The sequence below is a fragment of the Panthera onca genome, chromosome A1, assembly GCF_046562875.1.
Source record: "Panthera onca isolate mPanOnc1 chromosome A1, mPanOnc1 haplotype 2, whole genome shotgun sequence".
NCBI lineage: Eukaryota > Metazoa > Chordata > Mammalia > Carnivora > Felidae > Panthera > Panthera onca.
Window position 1 is genome coordinate 170,001,641 of NC_138339.1, and position 22,954 is coordinate 170,024,594.

A 22,954-nucleotide genomic window follows, 5' to 3' on the forward strand; every position below is an offset into this window, starting at 1 on the left:
CAAGGGTCTGAAATCCCCTCCAGCTGCCATATTCTTATCACCCTTACCTTCTAGGTAACACACTCCCCATGGGACTGAGATGAGCAAGTAGATAACAGAAGTGTCCTGAAGCTTATTTGAACATGAATCCCTGTCTCTGTACCTCCACCACCAAACTTCTCAGATAATCTATTTCAAAATCAGGCATAGGTGCTTCTTTGCCACAACTGTGCTATTCAAGATAAGCTACCTAAAGGCAGGGTGCTAAAAAAAAAAAAAAAAAAAAAAAAAAACTTTATTTTTGATCCACCAAAGCATCGATTTCATGTCCTATAGTTTTTTTTCACTAGCTTTTGGATTAAGATAGGTAGGTACTCGCCTGGGTGGCTCCGTCGGTTAAGCATTTGACTTTGGCTCAGGTCATGATCTTGCAGTTTGTGAGTTTGAGCCCCGTATCAGGCTCTGTGCTGACAGCTCAGAGCCTGGAGCCTGCTTCAGATTCTGTGTGTGTGTGTGTGTGTGTGTGTGTGTGTGTGTGTGTGTGTGTGTCTGCCCCTCCCCCACTCATGCTCTGTCTCTGTCAAAAATAAACATTAAAAATAAATAAATAAAAAATATTAAAAAAAAAAAAAAGAATAGAAAAGATAGGCAGGTACTTTCTCTTAGGGGAAGAAAGTGTAAACTTTTAACAGGGGACATGTTAGGAATACCCAAAACTGAACTAAGCCAAAGGGAGAAAAACAAATTCATTGAAAATTAATTTCTGGCAAAGTCTGTACTGTCATCCGTCCCTTATAATAATTTTTAACACAATTCCCACTGACAGATGCCTTTATCAATATCATATTTTTTTTCTTCTTGAGTCTCAGGTCTCAGCATTGCTCCCTTGTCCCTGCGGCTCCCCTGGAACTCCCCAGGGACAATGCCCACCACAACTGGGTCCTTCAGTTCCTGCCATTGATCCAGCTGTGTGCATGCTGACTAAACGCTGCCAGGTCAAGCTGGAGAGCAGGACTTGAAAATTCAGTGCTAATTACTGTGATTACAATCTGTGTGTCAAGCAGCCAAAGCCTCTGGGAAGTGTCCACAGGCAACCTGTCTCTGAATCAAAAATCTCAGTTTGAGAGATGAAGAATCTATACACACCGACTTTCCAGCTTGTGAAGTCATAATATGGGCATCAAGTTGTTCGTGATACCTTCTCTGGAAGCATATGAACTAAGGCAGCCCCAACATTTAGAATGTACAAGACAATGAGGGAAATGATCAAACAGAATCCATGCAGCCCCCCAACTAACAAATACCAGGGCCACGTGATATCATGCTCAGATGGCAATTCTCTGGAGATGACTTGAGACCCTCTGAACCCAACCAGGGAGTGAATGGGCACTTACAGAAACATGCTCCTATATAGGCATCATCACTCTGCAAATAGCAGGGGCAAATTTATCACGAGAACTTCAAACCCCTTAGTATCCATGTGAGCTGTGTATTTACCACAGCACTCCCAAATGTAGATATACTGCAATCAGAAAAAGTGATTTCACAAAAGCATCTTACAGGACATTAAAAAAATCAAAAAAATATTGATGCAAGGGAATGCTTAAGAGATCATTTTGTTTTCCTGGGCTCACAAACATTTCTTAAAATAAGTTTGAGTCGTTTGAGAACAGGTTGAAGGGGACAAGCAAGCTGCATTTCTAGCTATTTGGGAAGGCAGCTAGTTTTGCTCTGGAGTGCACAGCTCATTTCCCTTTCTTCACAGACTATGTGCAGATATGCTTGTTTTTGTCCAAGTTACACAAATACAGTTCTTCCCAGGGCACAGTGTTTAGAACAGAATTAATCCTTTGAGTCATCATGTAAAATCCTACGGGAATTTCTATACTTGCTGTGACATGACAACATTAAGTTTCCAGACACTGCCAAAAAGTTGTGATTTCACATCTAAACCATCACAGGACTCTTCTTTAGCTGTTGAATACCACCATAGGCTTTCTATGTGCCCATAACAAGGATTCTGGAGGAAGAGAAGCTCTTCAGGGGGGACACACTGGCCAGTGTAGTCCCAGGGCAGCAGGCAAAATCTGACCTGTCATTTTGACCTGACCAGAATTGGCCAACACATGTCAAACATCACAGAGCCTTTATGAAAATATGACCTCAAATATTTTTCTTTCCTCCTCTTTCTTTTTCAAGTATTCAGTTCACAAAGTGTGTCTATGTGTTTATTTGAAAATGAAACCACTTTTATTTTATTCTTTTTTATTTTTTTGAGGGGGGGGGGAAGGGCAGAGTGAAAGGAAGAGGCAGAGAGAGAACCTTAAGCAGGCTCCACACTCAGTGCAGAACCTGACCGGGAGCTCCATCTTACAACCGTGAGATCATGACCTGAGCTGAAATCAAACAGTCAGATGCCCAACTGACTGAGCCACCCAGACACCCTTGAAATTACTTTTAAAAGCCTCAGTTGTTTTGTATCAAGAACCCTAGGGGGCCTGGGAGGCTCAGCTGGTTAAGTGTCTGACTCTTGATCTCAGCTCAGGTCATGATCTCAAGGTTCATGGGATTGAGCCCTGCATCAGCTCTGCGCTGACAGCACAGATCCTGCTTGGGATTCTCTCTCTCCCTCCTTCTCTGCTCCTCACCTGTTCTCGCTCTCTAAAAATAAATAAATTTTAAAAAGAACCCAGGGCGCCTGGGTGGCGCAGTCGGTTAAGCGTCCGACTTCAGCCAGGTCACGATCTCGCGGTCCGTGAGTTCGAGCCCCGCGTCAGGCTCTGGGCTGATGGCTCGGAGCCTGGAGCCTGTTTCCGATTCTGTGTCTCCCTCTCTCTCTGCCCCTCCCCCGTTCATGCTCTGTCTCTCTCTGTCCCAAAAATAAAAAAATAAAAAAAAAAAAAAAAGTTGAAAAAAAAAAAAAAAAAGAACCCTAAAAAAAGAAGGTAATAATTTCAGTATGAACCTATGCTATAAAATACCTTTATTTGATTACTTATTTAAGGTTATTTGCTGATTACTCAACATAAATAAAACTTTAAAAAAATACAAGTGATCATATGTTGAAGATACTGGTAACTTCAGATGGTAATTTTTCTCTTTTTAAGAATTAAATGAAATCATAGTGTTTAGTTTGGCAAAACAAACCATTACTAAAGTTTTTAAAAGGCCACTGATGTATTCTCTTGTGTACTTTTTGAGTTTTCATAAAGACTTCTGCTAACGGCACAATGAGTATCACAGCTGAGTGTCCAACTAGAAGAGAATGCAGAGTAGGACAATGACAGATGTGCTGGTGGTACATTTCCCACACCCATCGCAGGTGCTGGCCCCCACTCCCTGCTTTTCACAAGACTTTACCAAGTTCCTTTCAAGTGCTTCTGACACTCAAAGTGAGCAATCCAATAAGTCAAAACTTTTGAATACCTAAGTTTTCTTTTTTTTTGTTTTTTCCATGTACAATGAGAGAGTCGACAAATCTCCTTCATCTTTCTGAATCGGAGTCTTTGGAACTGTTCAGCTGGCAACAAGAACTCAGCCCTTCGGTTCATGGATACTGCCACAGTTTATCAGCATCTAGCACAAGTCCTTGCATGTGGCCACACTCATGTTTGTTAACTGACTTCATTACCAACTTCCTTCCTTGTAAATTACAGGGACCATCGAAGTCATTATCATTGGGTTTCTCCACGGCCAAGAAACCCTTACATTTGTTCCATTTTGCAGATGAATTCTTCTAAGAACTGTCTGTGCTATATACTATGCAATAGCCACAATCTGTCCCCTGCAGGCTGAAAAACAGCTTACTCTCTACAAGACCAGCAAATAGCAAATACACCAAAAATATGCTCTGGTCAATACAAATAAGGACAATGAAGACTGTCCCAGAAATAATTTCAATCAATTTTATACAATTGATCTCTTCTTTCAAGGGGCCCTTAATTTACTCAATCCCTGATTGAGTTGTTACATGAATCATGAAGGCTTAACTACGAAGATAAAGACAGATATTTCAATCAGGGACTACCCATGATGGTTTAATTAAAGAATTTTTGCATCCCACTTACAGAATATCGCTCCTTAAGTACGGCATGGCATTTATTTAAAATGTCCCAGAGGCAATTAAGCCCTTGATTAACAATAAAATTTTCTTCCTTAACTTCATTCTCAATTAGCATGCAGCTCATTTCTCGTTGCCTGGAATTTCAGCACATGGTACTCAATGGATTTAACTCACATGTAATTCCACGTAATCCATCAAAAACAGTTACAAGACTTGAAGTCCACGGGAACTAGCCCTCCCTTAAAGTTGGAGGTTGTACTTGTGGTACAGTTTGCCTCACTTTTCACCTGCAACTTGCAGCTCAACTAAGTCCAGAGCTGTGTGTGATGGCTCTACTCTGAGTTATGAGAGGAACAAGGGGACAATAACCAGGACATAATTCCTAACTCTGAAAGTTCAGTTTTTCTGGAGCTCCGAGGAGGAAAGATAGTGATAAATAATATACTTGTCCATATGACTCCTCTGTTCTATGCTTTGAGGAGAAACAAATGGTCATGATTCCCCAGACCTGCCATCTCTGAGCTGCTCTCTCATTTCCCTGGAAAGCAGGTGAGTGATAAGGAAATCAGAGCAGTTAAGGGATTGGGCTCCGGAATCCAGCAGGCCTGGTTCTGGTGGCACCTAAAGCATGTTACTTAGCCTCCCTAAATCTCAGGTTTATTATGAGTTCAATATAATAGGATTGCTGTGAGAAATCAATGAAATGATGCAGGTAACACCTGATAAAATGCCTCACATGCAGAAAATCCAATCAATAATAGCTACTATTATTAAAGAGGAGACACTTCCCCCTCCTCTTCTCTAACCTCTGTGAGTTATACATGTGGGTCTAAAACAGACTGTCACCTAGGACACTTCACAGGTGTGCTGTTCATGCACACGTGCTCACATGTGCGCACACACACATACACACACGCACACAGTGATTGGCACTCTGCCACGTCTGGGAAACACACCTACCAAGGGGATGGGAGCCCACATCCAGGCTAAGAGTCTAAGAGTCAGCAGTGCAGAAAATAGAAACAATAGGTTATATCTTCTCTTCTGATGCCCTCCAGGTCTCCAGAACTTAATAGCTGGACAAACTAGATATCAATTGTGGCTTCTCTGTGAATTTTTAATCAGCTCTAAAATAATCCTTCATGATTATCTACACACATTAATCTCATCTGAAAAGAAGAAAATCAAGGCAGAGCCTGGGTGGCTTAGTCGGTTAAGTGTCTGACTTCGGCTCAGGTCATGATCTCAGGGTTTGTGAGTTCGAGCCCCACGTCAGACTCTCTGTTCTCAGTGCAGAGTGTGCTTTGGATCCTCTGTCTCCTCTCTCTGCCCCTCCCCTGCTCATGCTCTCACTCTCAAAATAAATAAGTAAACATTAAAAAAAATTTTTTAAAGGGAAATCAGAAGGATTTTTCCATTCATTTTCTCTTAATGTTAGACAAATTTTTCTTTCATTAGTTCCACAAATAGATATCAGACACCTAAGTCAAACCCTGGGGATGTTAATGAGGAGAGAATCAGCCATCTGGGAAGCTGAGGTCCAGCTAGGGAGACAGACCCAAGACAGGAGTCTCTAAAGCAAACAGAGGCCAGAAGTCCAGGAGTGGGAGGGGACATTCACAGAAGGTTTCTCAGAGGTGGGGACAACCTTGGAAGAGGGAGGACAAACTCCTGGAGGCAAAAAGTGCATCGTGGGTGCAGGAGAATGAGGAAGAGCACAGGGGAACTCATTGATTTCATCTCAATTATCACCAGTGATTTTCTTTCTTTGCAAATGCTATGCCCAGCTCTGTCATACATTGCCTTCATGCATGTAGGGGTTCCCAGACATAAACACTAGCTATGTGAAACACCAAGCCGGTGTCCTTTTTCCAATCATGTAGTCTGTCACAGACAGGGAGCAAAACAGTGACAACTCAATATATTAAAATTTTCTGAACCAGAAAAGCTCCTCTTTTTGCTCTTTGATAAGGTTTATTTATGCTTTAAAATTATCTTAGAAATACACAGGACTTCAGCTCTTGATTTTGGCTCGGGTCATGAGCTCATGGTTGGTGGGATGGAGCCCTGTGTCGGGCTCTGCATTGACAACATGGGGCCTGCTTGGGATTCTCTCTCTCCCTCTCTCTCTCTCTGCCCCTCCCCCTCTCTCAAAATGAATAATTTTTAAAAATTTTTTTAATGTTTATTTTTGAGAGAAAGAGAGAGAGAGCAGGGGAGGGGCAGAGAGAGAGGGAGACACAGAATCTGAAGTGGGCTCCAGGCTCTGAGCCGTCAGCACAGAGCCTGATGCGGGGCTTGAACCCATAAGCTGTGAGATCACGCATGCATAACTGACTGAGCCACCCAAGCGACCCTTGAATAAATAAATGTTTAAAAAAATCTACAAAAGAAATATATAGGCCTTAAGTAATAATTCTATTTTAAACAAGTATCTGCCACAAAATCATGTTGAAAGAGATTATATTTTGTATTGCCTGAAGCTTAGCAGCAGCATTATTTAGGTACCTACCAGTGTACAGGGGACAGTGTATCTGTACATAGATTCAAAATGTTAAAACACAAAGTATCAGTACTCATTCTAAGGCAAACAAACTTAAGTTCTGAATGGTAGACTCTGTTCTTTTTAACATCTACTGATTCCTTAATTTACATTTGTCACTTAATTCCCTCAACTGTATGAAATATACTATTATTGCCAGTTATTTTATATAAGGAAACACAGATGTATTTTATTCAGTGACTTTACATTTTCAAAGAGGCAGCTGCTGGCAATATTATGCTGCACTTCACAACTGACACCAGTTTTCTCAGGACACTGCACAAGCCAAAGCATAGTAACTCATATCCATATTGATCAGAAAAGCTTCACTATTAAAACAGAAAATCGAAACAAGATTCAAACAAGGAATGATAGCAAGAATGTCTTTTCCCCTCTTCAAAATTGTCTCTATAATGGACAGTCTAAAACAGGGCTCACCAAACGTCTGAAAGGGACAGATAGTAACTATTTCAGATTGTGAGCTGGGAGACAAATGCTGGGATATTATACAGGGACTTATATACATCAAGAGAAAACACAATTTTCCACACCTTTTTTTACTGATGGAATTCAAAATAAAATTGAGTACAACTTTTTGGTAATACAGTTCTAATGGAGAGAAGAATGGCATTCTTTTTTTTTTTTTTTGGTGCGGGGATTAGCATTTTGCTTAATTGGAGTTAAAGGTAATGTTCCCTATCATCAAATCACACATCTGGAAAAATTATTAGTTCAAAGGCTGTATAAAAATAAGTGGTTAGCAGAATTCAGCCTTTGGACCCTTGGTTTAGAATATTTATTTAAGAGTTTAGCCACAGACAAACTTTGACACCCTGGAGACCCAGAGTCACAGACATAGGACACACCTCACAGAGAAGTGCTGTCATCACAATCATGGCAACAGGGAAAAATGGTTAAGACTCAGGTCCTGAGCTTTAAACTACAGGCCAGTATACCAGCCCTGGTTATTGTTCAGGGACATCAACAAATAGCTTTCCAGGGCTCCCCACTAACCTCCCATGGGACTCTTGTGTTTTTACATTACTTGTTAACTTGGGGGCAGGGCGGCTGAAGTAGCTGCCACACCAACTAGTTTGTGTGACACTAAAGAAAAGTCAATTTAGTGCGAATTACAAAAAAGTAACATTATATTCACTTCTATTCATGGCATTTTAAAAAAATCTCTATTCCTCTCACTTTTTATTCCCCCTATCCTGATGTTAATAAATTGCTTTTTTGGTAAAGTTTTAACAGATCAGTTTCGTGTTCCTAAATATATCCAGCATTTCATCCTCCTTTTCAATACAAAACCCAGAAACTGAGTCTTTTGTGGACTCTCTGCTCTTTGTGTCATCATAGGGTAGAGGTGGGGGCGGGGGTAGAGGGGAGAGGGGTGAAGAGGGAGGTTATTGGCTCACAAAAGTCCAGACAGAATTTGACTACAAAAATGCAGAGCAGGGGAGCAGGGCGGAAGAAATGAATCAGAAATCCCACAAACAGAGGAGGGTTATTTTTCTTTTAAAAGATTAAGGATTGTAGGTTTTCATGCTTACTCAGATGGAACAAGAAAAGATTTTAACTTCTTTGCTTCATTCAGTTTGGCTCTGAACAAAACAAAAGTTGAGCACATTCAAAACATCCATTATAATTTTCTTCTTCCCTTTAAGATGGTGAGGCAACATCTGGTGAAAGATTTGGGGGTTACATTCCACTCAATAATAATCGCAGGGAAGAAAAGTCGAAAGCTCACCAAAAACGGAAAGGGGGACGGAACTTGTATGGTTTTTCCTCGCCTTTCATGTGTACAGACATTCTAGGTAAAGCTTCCTTGCCATTGTGAATTAAATTCTAGTTCTGGCATCAAAGCAGGACACACTGATTCTAGTTGTTTATAACGAATAAGGAAATGCACACAGCTATTTTATAGAAACATCCAAAGATGCATGAGCAGTTTCTTTTGAGGGAAGGAACCATATTTTCCAAATGAGTCCGAGTTGTAGTTGAGGGGTTGACACCCATTTATCTACATCTATAACGAACTGGTGCTCCTGATGACTACTAATGCTTTCAGGAAGTAAACACCACTATGTTGTAATACTGGTAATACAGAAGATAAAAAGCAAGGGGAATAGGCAAATGAGGAGTGGGAGGGAGTTAAGGCAGTAATTTGGACAATAAAGTGAAAAGAGTTTCAATCATAACAGGGGTTCAGTTCAGTCTGAGCAGCCCCCCATCCTTACATGGACAACTCTGATGATTCTGGTAGAGTTGGCTCCCCAGTAATTAAAATTTCTTAAAGATTTCTCTTCTCTGAGCATTCCTACTGCGTATTACACATCACTGGGATTACAAAATCTTAACAACTAATCGAAAGCTCTGATCACAATGATAAGGCAGAACAGAAGGTAATATTTGAGTGGGGAAAATAGAGACAAAGAGCTGATTTTAAGAGCCATGATTTTAGGGGGTTGTGATTTTAGGAAGCATTCTTTTTGCTGACCCTGGCACTGTACCCAGCATATAATAGATGCTAATTAAATATATAAATAAGGAAATTAATGCATGCAAAAACCAAGTACCTTAAATTAGCTTTATATAAATGTCCCCTCCTTAATCATGTGATAGTGATAATAATTATCTGTAAATATTTGACAAATTAGAAGAGCAAGTAGAATTACATTATTTACCTACTAACTAATGTGCATATGTTAATCATTCAAATAGAAAACAGTGATATATAGAGAGAGACAGAGACAGAGACAGAGAGACAGAGAGACAGAGAGTCAGGAAATTTCTTTTTCTTTAAAAATTTCATTTTTATTTTTTTAAGTTTTTTAAAAATATTTATTTATTTCTGAGAGAGTGAGAGACCGAGCACGAGTGGGGTAGGGGCAGAGAGGGGGCGGGGGGAGAGGGAGGGAGAGAGAGAGAGAGAGACAGACAGACAGACAGACAGACAATCTGAAGCAGGCTCCAGGCTCCAAGCTGTCAGCACAGAGCTCGATGCGGGGCCCAAACCCACAAACTGTGAGATCATGACCTAAGCTGAAGTCGGATGCCCAACCAACTGAGCCACCCAGGCACCCCAAAGATTTCATTTTTAAGTAATCTCTACACCCAATGCGGGGCTTGAACTGACAACCCCAAGATCAAGAGTGGCATACTCCAATGACTGAGCCAGCCAGGGGCCCCATAGTCAGGAAATTTCTAAGGAAGTCGTTGTATTTTTAAATATCTGTGGGTGAAATATATAGTTGTCCTGTTGATAGGTAGGGTGAAAGTAACGAAAACTTTTTATTATAGCACTATATTTTCATATTTTAACTCTATTTTAAGCTCTCAGGATATTTATAGCAGCTAAAGTTTATGGAGATGTTCCCAGTGATCATGAACCAGCTACAGGTTTTATTTAAAACTCACTTAAGGGGCGCCTGGGTGGCTCAGTCGGTTAAGCGCCCGACTTCGGCTCAGGTCACGATCTCGCGGTCTGTGAGTTCGAGCCCCGAGTCAGGCTCTGGGCAGATGGCTCAGAGCCTGGAGCCTGTTTCCAATTCTGTGTCTCCCTCTCTCTCTGCCCCTCCCCCGTTCATGCCCTGTCTCTCTCTGTCTCAAAAATAAATAAACGTTAAAAAAAAAAAAAAAAAAAAAAAAAAACTCACTTAAAATAGCAAAATGACAAAACAGTGACTCATTATCATAATCCTCCTGTGGATATAGCTTAAGAGACACTGGAACCGATTTCTCTCTGAAAAGAGAAAAAAAGAAGAAAACACCTTTAAAATGCTGCTATATAATGCTGAAATCCTTAAAACAATGTGGTCTGAGCGATGCAAGAGTCCTTACATAACATTATTGCATACAGAGAAAAGGAGGGAGGGATGGAGGGAGGGATGGAGGGAGGACGGAAGGCAGGCAGTAGGAGGGGGAGAGAGAGAGAGAGAGGTGAAGAAAGAGAGACAGAAAGAAAGAAAACAATGAAATATCCTCAAGAAAAATGAAGCCCCAGCAGAATATACTGCAAAAATCCATAGCCTCTGGTACCATTCATGCAAGTATACCCACAGTTCTTATGTTTAAGAATATATGTCATCCCAATAGCCTCCAATGGAGAAGCAAGTAAGTGACAGTTCGCACTAAAAAACTGAAGTACTGGTTCCTGAAAAGCTAAAGCAATGTGAAACCATGTTGGTGGGGAGTTTGTTATTCAGTTTACTTCTTAGCTAGAAAACAAAGAAGTGAGACATGCCAGCACAGACCTTTTCTGTGTCAGATTTCTAGGCTCCCTTCTCCCTGTGCCCTCTCCATCACCCGGTGCTGTCACGGTCCATTTGCCTCACACTCTACACAAAAAGCATGTGCACTAGCACTCTCCTGCTAGCACTCCCGCAGCCCACAACCTCTGTCTTCTCACACCTCTGAAACCAGTGTATGGCTTCTCCATCACCCATCACAACTTCATCAATAGCAAATGTTCCTGTTCTTCTGGTGGAATCATCAGTAAGTATTATTTCAATGCTTTGAGGTATTCTCTTATTTAAAAACATTTTTTAAGTTTATTTATTTATTTCGAGAGACACAGAGAGTGCAAGCAGGGAGGAGCAGAGGAAGAGGAGTACAGAGGATCCGAAGAAGGCTTTGTGCTGACAGCAGAGAGCCCAACAAGGGGCCTCAAACTCATGAACCGTGAGATCATGACCTGAGCCGAAGTCAGATGCTCAACCTACTGAGCCACCCAGGCACCCCTCTCCTATTGTTTTTTTAAAGCAAGCTAGACATTTATTCTGCTGCTAGGCTTTTATTTAATTAAAGTCATCCTCAACTTTTAAAGCAGGCTTTGACAGCCCTATTTTGACTATACTAATCCATACAACTTTTTCATCCACGTTAATTTTTTAATGCAGTGCAACCTGCCAATATCTGGCCTATATTAACAAAGCACAGCACAGCCATGCCCCTCCTCCCTGAACACCTCCCAGAGAAGCTTGCTCTGGGGCTCCTGGGGGCTCACCTCTCAGGCTGGTGCAGTACAGGGAAAGTTGTGGTCTTCCACACGGGGACTGCAGGCTGTGGCCTCTGCACCTTGGCTTCCCTACAGAATCATCTTGGGTTGCTTTGCTGCTCCCTCAGCTCTGAGGCCACGTGTGGCCAGCCCGCCCTGCAAGCCACTGCTCAGAGACTGCCCTGTCCCCAGTGTCACCCTATCTCCGAGTAGAGAACCACTTGCCTCTCCTCTTGGACGTAACAGCGCTTGTCCCGAGAAAAGACAGAAGGGCAAGAGCTTCAAGTGGCAATCCTCAATCCTCACTGACAAAGAGACCGATGCAGCCAAGTGCTTTCTGCCCAGGCTTTGCTGGCACTGGGGCTGCCCCCATAGGACCCATTTGCTGTGCCTCCTGCCTGCCACCAGGCCTGCCACACTGTCCTTGCACTTGCAGGCCTGGTATGGACCAGTTCTACCACATCTGCTAGTCAAATTTCAACAGATACAGAATGCAATACAATAAAGCAGGAATGTGATACCTTCACTGCCGACTAAGAGGTCAGTGTCCTGAGCACCTCAGTGCAGTGTTATTTGAGGTCCACAGCTATGGTGACAAGCCCCTGGAAAGATGGGGCCCAACAGCACTCCAGCTCCTGCCCACCCTCCAGACAGAGGCTGGTCTTGCAACAACACTAACAATAGTAACAAAGCACTGATTGGGGTGGGAGGTGGGGTGCAGTGGAATTAGGAGTCAGGACAGTCATAAATGCCAGATGCTCCAGTACAAGTGGTTAAGGATGCAGTGCTCCTCTTTCTCCTTTTTCCTAAACTTTATTAACAGAAGAAAATCACACTTTGCTAACTGAGAGAGAAAGAGAAAGAATCGTCAATGACTCTGGAGTGTCTCACCAGTGGGCCAATGTCCACCTGCACCTTCTTCGGTTCCCTCTGGAGGGGAGGGGTGGGGTGGTGATGTACTTTCTGACTTCTCTTTTCCATCCTCCCATTTATGTACATTGCCAGAACTCATCAAACTCTGAGGATATTCAGCACCAAACAGAGCCATGTATCCAAAGCACACATCTCACTGACTTGAAACTGTGCCTCAGAGAAACACAACAATCACCACCAACCACCACTCCCTTAAGTCTTTTCCTTAAGTAGAATTCGTATTCAAGCAGATGGCTGAAAAAGGAGTCCGATCTAAGAGGCCACCTGGCACCTGGGTGGCTCAGTCAGTTAAGCATCCGACTTCGGCTGAGGTCATGATCTTACGGTCTTTGGTCCTTGAGTTTGAGGCCCTCATCAGGCTCTGTGCTGACAGCTCGGGGCCTGGAGCCTGCTTCAGATTCTGTGTCTCCCTCTCTCTCTGCCCTCCCCCACTTGCACTCTGTCTCTCTTGCTCTCAAAAAAAAAAATAAACAAAAAAAAATAATAAAAAAAATTTTTTTTTAATTTAAAAGGCCATTTAAAGATAGGTTTAGTAACTGACCTATGTGGAGGACCTTGTGGCTAAGGTCACGTAGACATTATCCTCACAGAAATGGCTGAGCGCATTTGCTGGTTGCCCACAATGTGTGCGGCACACAAGACACCTTCTCCCAGCACAAACCATTATTTCCAGTGCCACTTGTCCTCCAACTTAGTATGAGCAAGAACATTTAATAGAGCCTTTCATCCTGATCTGCAAGAAGACAAGTAAGTGGTCCTTGCCATTACGCTTTTCCCTAGCTCTAATAGCAAGTCCCCACAGAACTCCCAGAACAGAATTATGCAGAAAATTTTCAGCATTCCAAAGCAGGAGCAACACCTGTGTTAGATATCTCAAAAAACCTGCTATTTTTTTAAGTTTGTTTTTTAGAAAGAGAGAGAGCACGAGCACAGGGCAGGGGAAGAGAGAGAAGAAGAGAGAGAGAATCCCAAGCAGACTCCGCACTGTCAGCACGGAACCTGATGCGGGGCTCAAACTCACGAACTGTGAAATCATGACCTCAGCCAAAGTCAGACACTTAACCGACTGAGCCACAGGAGCCCCCTCCTTTTTTTTTTTTTAAGTCTATTTATTTATTTTTGAGACACACAGAGAGAGTACTATGTTTAAGTATTGAGAAGGACCCAATTTATACTGAATGGATTTTGAGGAATTCTCATTATAAAACACATTAAAAGTAGCATAATGGGATCTGTATTACTAATATATCATCTGTAATTAATTAATACTAATATATCCTCTGTAAATAAAGGCAAAGGTATCATTTCCTATGATATCTATTCTAAGGTAAACAGGACAATTTTCTTCAGCCAGCAATTATTACACATCGGCTATGGGAGAGAGAACTAGGTATATGTTTAAAGCCGGATCTCTTACTTAACCTATGTTTCAAAGGAAATCACTTGTTTGCTTGGTGGCCTACTTTTGTGCCTTACTAGATGCCATATCTGACCATAAGGAGGTTTGGGGAGGCTGAAATGTGCTTATGTTCATTCCTTTTTTCCACTTGGTTTCAGAAGGTGAGGTGTCCAGAGGATCACAGTCCTCCGATTTTATGAGAAGACTTTGTCTGCTCTCTGAGACCTTTATCTGAAAAAAGAACCAGCAACCCTGGATTTTTGTTGAGAAAGGCCATGACCTCTTTCTTCTCAGCAATCATCATGCTGATTTTGTGTAAAAAAAGCAACATTTGGAGTATTTCCACTGTAGGAACTACTAAAAATGTCTGCAATTATGGGGGCGCCTGGGTGACTCAGCTGGTTGAGCGTCCGACTTTGGCTCAGGTCATGATCTCATGGTTCATGGGTTTGAGTCCCATGTCAGGCTCTGTGCTGATAGCTCAGAGCCTGGAGTCTGCTTCAGATCCTGTGTCTCCCTCTCTTTCTACCCTTCCCCTGCTTGTGCTCTCTCTCTCAAAAACAAATAAACATAAAAAAAATTTTTTTTTAAATGTCTGAGATTATGTTTCCTATAAGCAAATGAAGCAGGCAATCCCTGGACCTAAAAAGTCTTCGAGGTATTTTTCACAGTGGTGAGGTTCTGAATACACATCTTCACACCGTTTTTGGTGGCACAGAGAAAGTGTGACCAGGTAACTTCCCTGGCCTTCAGCATGCAGGACGGGAATCAGAATGTAAATACTTGATGCCCTGTAGATACCGATTTCTTAGAACAAGGGAATGGGGGGAGGGTCATTCACGGAGGACTTGCTGTGTTGGCTCCCTTCACCACAATCATAGAACTTGATTCTCATACCAAGCCCTGAGTTGAGGGCTCTTCCCTTTCAGGTGAGGAAAAGTCAGTGAAAGCCTTTATCCTTCTCATGACACTACTCTGCCTCCATAGCTCTCTCCAGTTTCAAATATGAAAAAAAAAAAAATAGATCAATCATGCAACTTCAGTTAGCATTCCAAAAACTATGGTCAGGCTCGAGTAATCTATTCACAGACATGCTTCACAGAGAACATGTTCACTCTCACAGTTAAAGCTGATTATCAAAAACTAGCATACTTAGAGGTTTCCCCTATTTATAATAATCATTATAAATACAAGTTAAAAACCAATTACATTGACAATGACAACAATAGTGCTATAATTCTATGAGCCTGGCATAAGGTAGGAATTTAATAAATCATTTGAATGAATGAATTCATCTTTGGGTCTTTAATCTGGAAATACACCAAAACAGAATCTATGAGAAATCTAACATCTTATTCATTTTACACTAATAATTTAAAAAACCCTTACGATTGGCTATTAAATCTTTAACAGGACAGTAATAATTATCAAGAGACATACTTTAAAATTCACTCTAAAATCCTGCTTTAACTTGTTGCCTTAACATAAATATATCTGATGTATAAATTCACGAAAACCAACGTAACTACTTCACTTTCAACAGAAAAACAAATGCTTCAACTGTTAAAGAAGGGATTCTATCTATCCATACCTAAAACTATCTTAAGTGAGGAGTATTAACCTGTTGCCTTCATGCGCATGTGCAGTGGCTGAATTAACTGAACAGAAAGGAGCAGCCCGAAGAACTGATTTAGTGCATCCAGTGAGTAAACCGAAAACAGAAAGGGATTTACACACCATCACAATGCCCCCTGGGAGCTGTTCTGGTCCATCAGAACCCAAATCTAACTTTTCAGTGACACCTAAAAGTACAGATACCTAACAGACCTTGCATTGCTGACAAAGTAAACATTATATACTCTTTCAAAAATCAGCTTATAAAATACAACAGGGATGTGATTGAGTTTTTAAAAACTAAGTGCTTGAAATATACCCTAACTTGCTTCTAGGTCTAAACAACCAGAAGACTTGACATTTGACACTAGGTTTCTACAGCATGGTGCTAAAATGACCCTTCATATCTCTGAGGGCCTCTCGACAAACAAAGCTGGTAAATAAAAGAAAACAAATGACAATAGAATCCAATTTCCTACCTGATCCTGACCGTCCGGGGGCCAATCTGCAACTCCCCCGCTGCAGCCTCAGTGAAAGCACACATTACCAGCACTCACTTGTCCCTTTCTTGCTTTTGTTTCCTTTGAGAGCCATCCCTGAAACTTATCCAAGCTGAGAGGCAGATCCAGTACCTTTAAAAAAGTTAGCCATGATAAATCACCATCTTCCTCACTGCTGAGTCTTTCCTTCTTTCGCACCAAGATTGCTTTCCACTAACCTGAGAGCAGAAACTTCCCTACGCTAAGATCTCAGATAATGGTCATGTTTAAAGACCAGCCCTGCTTGTCAAAGATTAGACAGCTGTCTGTAGCATACACTCCTCTTCACCATCACCAAGTAGGCCCGATAAATGCTAATACTCAGCATGACGCATCCAGAACTTTAAGCCCCAGTGATAGCTAAGCAGAAAGTATCACAAATTTACTGAAATTATCTGTGGCACAAAAGAAAGGAGAAGGAATTAATCAAAGTCTCTCTCTTAATGCAATGCTTGATTGAACTACCCCAATCCCTTTTTAAATAGGATACTGGTGGCAAGTGACCCTGACTGCATGCCCTAGTGAGATACACAAGGAACACTTGTTCCATTTTTTTCTTTTATGACCTCATTAAGGAGGATTTTGAAGATTGTTCCTGAATATGAGAACAAAGTGTCTTAAGACATCTCTGGCTTTTTATGTCTTTAGCCTTTTACTGCTGGGATGGCCTCTGGGTCTGTGTCTATAACTAGGTACACTCATGCTCACACTTACCTCCCCACCCAAAACAACAATCAAGCAAGGTGATCTGGGCGAAAATAGCCAAAGCCGCACACCTCTAAATGCAGAGACGTGCTACTTTCTCACACTGGAAAGTTTTGCCAAGACCAAGTTAGGATCCACTCTCTTTTTCCCTCCTCTCTGAGTTGTAGCTGCCATTAATTAGCTCTGGCGGCTGTTTCAAGGCTCTTATCGAGGGAGGGTGCAGACTGCCAAATCTGCTAGTGTGAAAATACTCCACCGCCAGGAACATTTTTCTGTTTGTTGATTCCACGCTTCAATCTAATATGGAAGATTATATTTTACTATCAGAAACAAACAGATTTATAACCGAAGACATTAAAGGCAAACAGGCAAAAAGCAAGCCAAGGACTGAGCCTAAATGTAGTATTTTTATTGACTTCTTAGAAACCAAATAACCTGGCATATTAGTGTGTGCATTCTGCAACAGACATTCAGCCCCATTGTACTACTTAGAAGAGAATAAAAAGAAACCCTACTGTTTGAAACCCAGCGGAACATCCCCACAACAGGGCACAACTGTTCCCTCATGCATGAATGGGAAGGAGATGAAAGAAAAGATGGACTTCTGAGGTACAGCAAAAAACAAAGACAACAAAAGTGCTGATCATGAGGGAATGACACAAGGCATTGCAGCAAAAAGGATGAGAGAAAGGAGCTTAGACAATGGTGAGGACAGCTAAGTGACACGTAGGAGAATTGAAAAATCTACAGAAGTGTCTTTTCTCTCCACCCTTGATGAAAAACAATTAAATGTTGGTACATCTGTCATAAAAAAAAAAGATCACTGAAACCTGTTACCATCATTATGTGCGGCAAACTTAACTACCCAAACTGTAACTCTCCAATTAAACATTGCCACCTCTGTCTCTGAAAGGAAAAGTTTTCATTTCTGCGACACTTTATAATATGTGAATATGCTGTAACAAGTTATAAAGCCTGAGGGGTGCTTAAATGCGTGAACACATGTATGGGGACATGGATATGAAGGTTTAAAACACTCTAATGTAAAAGATGGGCTTAAGGAAATGTGTGTATCAACTCAGCTTTTGTTTACAAAATATTTTCCTCTTGACTCACATTATAATTATAGAGATATTTGCTCTAAATTTTGATTGGCTTTCAACTAGTAGCAGCTGGAAACATTGTGCCTTTAAGTTTCTTTGCTCTCAAACCACACTGCCAAGAAGATATTGTTTGTAAACACTTAATATGAATGAAGGAAGTTCATGATTTAAGGCTACTCTTAAGCGAATGCAGTCATTTATATGTGATGGGAATAATTACCTTTTGATGTTTCTGTTTTTCTTAAACAGAGGTACACCTGTCCACACTTCACTAATGTTGAGCCCTGCTAATGAAGTGTTCAGTGAGAAAATCCCATCAACCAAATATATTAAAAAACCATGCAAAATCCCCACTAGATGTTTATTGCTCCGGAAGTCCACTGGCCTGGGAAAGTCACACTGTTTTAAAGTGAGCTCCTGAATGTTATTCCTTGCTTGATAACATGCAGCCCCTGACAAAACCCAAAAAAGCAGTTACTGACTCTGTCAGAATGCCTGATTAATGGATAAACGCTGTAATTGATTAGCAGAGAAGTGTGAATTAAAACAGGGCATGGCATCAATAACCAGCTTCTAACAAAGGTGGCTGACATAAGATGGAAAACAAGACCCCACAGCTATATCTCATCAAAGGCACGCTTTTCTTAAAAACAGTGGAGAGAAGGAGAACTAAACAGGCCCAGTGTCCTGTTCTCTGCAATTCTTCAATCTCTTCTCTTGGTAAGCATGCTGTATGGAGCCATCGGCAAACGGTACCAGCACTCACTCCTCAGTCCGCTTCTGTCCGCCTTTGGATATCAAGTACTGGAAGTCAGTTAAATGTTCCATTATTCCAGGACTACAGTGAAAGCACATAAGAAGTCCTGTTCTCTTTTCATTTTGTTTACTGGGAACTCTCTTTACTTATATCCTCATAGAAAAGCAAATTCTGCTTGTTCCAGTGCCCCTGGAGAGACAGGAGGTGTTATTCACTGGCACATTGCTTCCACCTGCTTCTGGAGGTGAAAAATTCATTCATTCATTCACTGAGTCATTTGTTCAGTCAGTCAGTCAGTCAGTCAGTCATCCAGCATCTGGTATGGACTAGTTACTCTTCTGGGCTGAGGAGGACAAAGATGAATAGGTTTATGGCAGCCTAAGTTGATGCAGACCCCACTCCTTAAAATACACAGAAGCACTGGATAATATAAAGCAAAAAAAAAAAAAAAAAAAAAAAAAGGTTTTGAAAGTTAAGTGAGATTGAAAGAAAAAAAAAAGGGAAATCTCTAAGTGCTAAAACAGCAGGAATTCCAGAGTTGGACCTCCTTGAGCTGATGCTGAATCCACAGAGGGATAGGGTCCTGGAACAAGGGCTAGGGGCTGGAGTATCAACACCCAGCTGGGACAGAAGACACCAATTTGGGCTTGTGCAAGGTGAGGGACCCCTTAAACAGCTATCTAATCCGTGAACAAGGAACTAGAAGAACTCTGCCCACCAAAGAAATGGCAAAGTAGCCTGTGTGGGCACTGTGAAAATAAACAAAGCTTTTTTTATTAAATTTTTTTTTCAACGTTTTTAATTTATTTTTGGGACAGAGAGAGACAGAGCACGAACGGGGGAGGGGCAGAGAGAGAGGGAGACACAGAATCTGAAACAGGCTCCAGGCTCCGAGCCATCAGCCCAGAGCCTGACGCGGGGCTCGAACTCACGGACCGCGAGATCGTGACCTGGCTGAAGTCAGATGCTTAACCGACTGCGCCACCCAGGCGCCCCAACAAAGCTTTTTGTAGGAGTCCTCTAAACCGTGAACCTAGGCTAAGAGCAAGTGCAAGCATTAAGTTAATACCACCTGATTGGGTTGGAAGTTACAAACACAGAAATTACAATTAACTTCAGTTCAAGACCCTGAAACAACTGAGTCTTGGTTTGTAGAAGAAAAATGCAAAGTAGTGCTGCAAAAATGTATCCACAATTCAGGGCACTTGGACTCCCAAAGTCAAAAATAATCCCTGCTGAAGAGGAGCTTACAATAAAGAGTCCCAATCATGTGAAGAAATAAACCAGCAGGTGGGACAGTGAGCAAGTACAATGTAAGGGTGAACAGTTACCTGGGAACTAGAAATAAATGAAAACCTAAGAAGGAGTCTGAAGTATACATTTGAAGTTATTAACATGACCCAAAAAGGAATAGTAAGCATTAAAAAAAAAGGACAGTATTAAAAATTAAAATTAATTTGAAAGAGAATCAAATAGCATTTTAAAAAATGTTTATTTATTGAGAGAGAACAAGAGAGAAAGTGCAAGCGGGGGAGGGACAGAGAGAGTGGGGGAGAGAAAATCCCAAGCAGGCTCTGTGTTGTCAGTGCAAGGCCCAAAATGGGGCTTAATCTCACAAACAGTAAGATCATGCATGACCTGAGCTGAAATCAAGAGTTGGACGCTTAACTGAGCCACCCAGGCACCCCCAAATAGCATTTTTAAAAAGAAAAAAATATAATTATGGAACTAAGTAAAACAGTAGATTAGCTGACAAAAGAATTACTAAACTATGGGATGGACGAAAGGAAACCATACAGACCATGGCACAGACAGTAGGTGACAGAAGTCATGAAGATAGGAAACAAAAAGGGCAAAATGAGATATTACAATAAATGTCTAAGAACAGAAAGAATGAGGATTCATGACTATACATTTTCAGAAGTGAAAGCAATATTTAAGTTCTCAGATTGAAGAAGCCCAGTCATGAGCTGGATAAATAAACACAGATCAACACCTACACATATGGCAGTGAGCCTACAGAACACCTCATTAAGAAACACAACAACAACAACAAACCAAAAACAAAAACCCAGAAAAAATAATTACTCACGAAGAAAGAAAAATTTTGCTGTTCCCCAGTAGCAAAATAAACCCCCAAATAATGGAACAATGTTTTCCAAGTATTGAAGGAAATAACATTTAGTGTTGAATTTATTAAGTTATCATTCAAAATTGGAGCAAAATAAATACATTTTCCAGACAAAGGCTGAAAGAAGTTACTACTCTCGTACTTTTACTGAAGTGACCAAAGGTATATTTCATAATACAAGAGACTGAATCCTGAAGAAGGTAGTGGGATCCAAGAAACAACGATGAGCCAAGAGGTTGCAAACAGGTAACTATATCTAAAAGAGCCCTCACTATAGGGGCACCTGGGTGGCTCAATCAGTTAAGCATCTGACCTTGGCTCAGGTCATGATCTCACTGTTCGTGAGTTCAAGCCCTATGTTGGGCTCTGTGCTGACAGCTTGGAGCCTTCTTCAGATTCTGCGTCTCCCCGCTCCCTGCTTATGCTTGTGCTCACTTGTGCTTTGTCTCTCTCAAAAATAAAAACCATTAAAAAAATTTTTTTAAAGGGCCTTTACTATAAAAAGAACAGCAGCAGCAATAATAATGTCCTCTCATTTTAAACAAAGGACTTAAAAAACAAGACAATTAGCAGGCTCTGACTAGACAGAGGACATGAAAGACTAGGAGACTATATCAGGGCTAAAATACATTAGAGCACTTTGTTCAGAAGGATATTAGAGATTTATCAGTTAACTTTAGACTTTGTTAAATCAAATATACACATTAGGGGTGCCTGAGTGGCTCGGTCGGTTAAACGTCCGACTTTGGCTGGGGTCATGATCTCGTGGTTTGTGGGTTCGAGCCCTGCATCCGGCTCTGTGCTGACAGCTGGGAGCCTGGAGCCTGCTTCGGATTCTGTGTGTGTGTATGTGTGTGTCTCTCTCTCTGTCCCTCCCCTGCTCATGCTGTCTCTCTCTCAGGTGAATAAATGTAAAAAAAAAAAAAAAGAAAAAAAAAGTATATACATACATATATATTTTTTACATTAAAAAAAAATTTTTTTTAATGTTTATTCACTATTGAGAGACAGAGAGAGACAGAGCGTGAGCAGGGGAGGGGCAGAGAGAGAGACAGAGACACAGAATCCAAAGAAGGCTCCAGGCTCCGAGCTGTCAGCACAGAGCCCAATGTGGGGCTGAACTCACAAACCATGAGATTATGACCCGAGCCTAAGTGAGATGCTTAACCGACTGAGCCACCCAGGCACCCCAAAAAATATATATATATATATTTTAAAATATATATGTACACATTAAAATTATAAAAGTAATCACCAAAAGAAAAAACTAGAATATACAACTTGAAAATCAATATAAAGAAACAAAAAAACAAAAATTGAAGGAATAAAGCTTAGTAAATCCAATTAAAAGCAGGAAATGAAGGAAAATAGACCCAACAGAATGGTACATAAAAATAGTAAAAGAGGGCGCCTGGCGGGATCAGTCAGTGGAGCATGCAACTCTTGATTTCAGGGTCATGAGTTCAAAGTCCCATGGTGGGTTTGGAGCCTACTTCTAATAAAAATAAATAAATAAATAAAAATTTGAAAAAAATAAAAGACAAAAATTTAGTAAGAATGGAGTGTTTGAAGAGGAAATTAATAAGCACTAATGAATATACAAATATTTCTTCACTCAATAATTAAAGAATACACATTCTTTTAAAGTACACATGGAACATTTACAAAATGTGATGACTTACAAGGCCAGAAAAGAAGTATCAGGAAATACTAGCCAATCTTGTACAAACTGAATTCTCTCACCACAGTACAACGAAGTTTGAAGTCAGTAATTCTGAAAACTCAAACACATACTTTTAAATAATCCATGAATCAGAAAAATTATAATTAAAGGGAAATATTTAAAATATAGTAAAAATGAAACATTACATACCTAAGCCTGTAAAACACACCTAAGGTAGTTCTTAGGGGGAAATTTACAAGCTTAAATGAATGTATTAAAAAAGAAAGAGTAGGGGCGCCTGGGTGGCTCAGTCGGTTAAGCACCCACTTCAGCTCAGGTCATGATCTCACAGTTCGTGGGTTTGAGCCCCACGTCGGGCTCTTTGCTGACCAATCAGAGCCTGAAGCCTGTTTCAGATGCTGTATCTCCCTCTCTCTGCCCCTCCCCTGTTCATGCTCTGTCTCTGTCTCAAGAATAAATAAACATTAAAAAAGAAAGAAAGAAAGAAAGAGAGTAAAAAAGGGGAT

At 41.0% G+C, this 22,954-nt stretch overlaps 1 protein-coding gene across 9 annotated transcripts in view; it reads right to left on the reverse strand.

Moving 5' to 3' along the window:
* The window catches only part of CLYBL (citramalyl-CoA lyase), a 264,498-nt gene that overhangs the window by 140,746 nt on the left and 100,798 nt on the right, over positions 1 to 22,954 (reverse strand). The gene's annotated exons all lie outside the window — the stretch shown is intronic.